We start from the raw sequence: 2,937 nt of genomic DNA on the forward strand, positions 1-2,937 counted from the left end.
TGGTCGATGCTTCATTCAGATGCGTGTTGGATTCCTACTGATGACTGCCGGGTCAACTGTTCACCTGCAGGCCCAGGTGAAGAGCGAGTGACTTTGCGCCACGGTGCGCTTCCGACGCAGCTATGGCCCAGCATGAATGGTCTTGTACTAGCTGCTGGAGTGTGCTCGATCCCACTCTGAATTCTGTGAAGACCCTTGATGATCCATCTGCGATGTGGTGTTGTCAGAAGTCGCGTGGTAGGTCGATCTCCTTCCTACTGGGCAGGTAGGTTTCATTGTCCAGAGGTATCTAATTGATGCAAAGGGATGTGGACCCCTTGAGGCACTACTGCGGATTTCCTAGCTGATTTTCGGTGCTGTCAGCACTACGTGATGTGGTGTTGTCGGAAGATAGTCAGCTTCTCCATCAACAGTGGTAGGGAGGAAACAGTTGGAAGTTCATCAAGCGAAGACCGTCACCCCAGATATATCTTCGGCTGGTCTACAGACTGTTCTGGAGTATCTAGGACATACATTCGCTGAAGTACCGTAATCATAGAATAGAGTACTATTACTGTGAACGCAATCGATCCCAATGATTAACTCCTTGAGAGATGGGGAGCTCGAGTATTTAAAGGGAGCGAACATGATGCTAAAACGAAATGCTTGGTTCGTAATGACTGCATGTGTCCTTATTTTGCTATAATCGCTTAACAGGCTCTTAACTGCTGTGTAGGTTGTCTGATAGTGGTTATTATGAAATAGGTACAGCTTGTTTCGACATCTCTTATGAGCTGACGAATATGCATGTCACTTTTCCTTGGTTTTATATTCCATGCTATTTTCTGTTCATTTCATCCTCTCTCTCTTACTGCACTGTGGTAACGTGCTGAGGCCTGTCCAACTTTCGAGACAAACTGCTTATTTCCAGGTTGTGCCTCTGCCTCTGGCGTGACCGCACTTTGCTTGTAGGAAACAAAATTTCAATAAAATTTTCTAAACCCCTTATTGTTTTGCTCCATATCAGTTCCAGTAATGATGTTCATCATAGGAATGGGAATCCTCTTACCCTGGTCTGAGATCACAGACCGGGGGGGGGGGGGTTGTCACAATTATAATTATAGGCGATTTCATCTGTGTCATGATACATGTGGAAATGTAGATAGAGGCATTGGGATGAAGTACTTGACCACCATGAGAATAACAAATTCAGAAAAGGCAGCGATGACTGGAATGGTAGATATTTTCGCTATTATCAAAACATTGGACGAAATTGAAGAGATGATCGCTGGAAGGATAGATATGTAGGTCTGCATACTGTGCAGATGTGATCAGGTGTCTGCAGAACTACGAACATGTGGGTAGGCCACGCTATGTGACTGGCAGTTACTATCAGCACCTGATTTGGGTGCTGGAGATATGATGAACGCCAATTATGAACAAAAGAATATGTTGAATTTTGAGACAGAAAAATCCAAATTATTTACTGAGTCAAGTGCTTCAAACAAATTTTAATGGAATTATTTTGTAATGCGTTCTATATACTGAGTTCTGTTGAGTGAGTTAGCATTTCAGAGGTGTGAAGATGCCGTTTCATGGTCTACTCTTCCTTTACAACAGACTAAGGTGAAAAAAGGTGTAGAGGCGAAGAGACAAGTGGGTATTGAAATTCTTTGTCAAGATAATAGATTTTCTGCGAATTTTGTGATTGTGCAGAAGTTGGTCACTTATGCAATTCTATTGGCTCACTTTTTTTCGATGCACCAAGCAGCGATGGACTTGGGTTGTGGTGAAGTGATTTTGAAGTATAGTGATGCAAAATGTAAGTTACGTTTTTGTGAATGCGCAGGTAGGGAAAGAAAGTTCAGACCGTTGTCTTAAATTTCTCATTAGATCTGTGTAGGCTTTTGAGCCAAATCTGTTGTGAGTAAGGGCAGTGCTTGCACAGTTCTATTACTATATTTCCAATGAAGGGCTCGTGTTTTTGAAATTTGGAATCAGTTTAATTGTGTTACGAAAATTTGTTTGGTGTAAGGTGGCCTTATTCTTCTTCACTGTTTTCTGAATATCCTGGCACAATTACGCACTTTTGATATCAGTTTCCTGTTAAGGATCACAAGTTTTGTCAGCCCATATGCCGTACCATTAAAAAAAAAGTAACAGTAAGGCGAGAGTGAGCCTGCTGTAAGTCCATATTACAGCCTGTTATTCGTTGCTCTCAGAAGGGAGACGGTAACAGATTGAAACTGAATTATAGGCATATGAATACAACCATTGTATCTGAAACTGATAGATCATTGATATCAAAAGAGGCCTTTGCAAATATTTCATGGTTTTAGAGTCCTGACTTCCATTGAATCAACAGTGGGCTATTGACTGATAGAGCTGCATACTTCATGTCGAAAATTCACAGCAATTTTGTGTTACTGCTCTCGTCATCAGTTCTGTAAGATGTTTTTTGGGCTAAGTGTCAGTTTGACTGCATTTATCACAGGTTTTAGTAGATTTCAGATACTTATTGACTACCCACGTTGACGTTGTATTAAATGCTGAAGAGGGCTGTGGAAGTCCAGTAAGGCCTTGGGTAGATTACTGTATTCAAAGAGTACGGTATTACTGTGAATCTAAAAGAGTCAGACTTTGGTGGAAGTCAGGTGAAATTTCTTGGACACATTGTGACTGCATCGAGGATTTTACCTGTTTCAGAAAAACAAAGACAATTCAAGACTTCCTTGTTCCCAAAAACGAGGAAAAAAGATTCTTGCATTCTCGCAGTTGATTAACTTTTATAAACGATTTATGATTTTGAATATTTTCTCTGTTCCACTAATATGTGCATTGGTAGGTAAGAAAACTCCTTAGGATTGGGATGCCCAAGCACATGCACAGCTCGAGGGTATGAAACAGGTTCTTTTGGAGGCTTTTCTCGTGTCGCTTTCTGATTTGAATAGAGATCTG

This window comes from Schistocerca piceifrons, chromosome 1, assembly GCF_021461385.2.
Source record: "Schistocerca piceifrons isolate TAMUIC-IGC-003096 chromosome 1, iqSchPice1.1, whole genome shotgun sequence".
NCBI classification, from domain to species: domain Eukaryota; kingdom Metazoa; phylum Arthropoda; class Insecta; order Orthoptera; family Acrididae; genus Schistocerca; species Schistocerca piceifrons.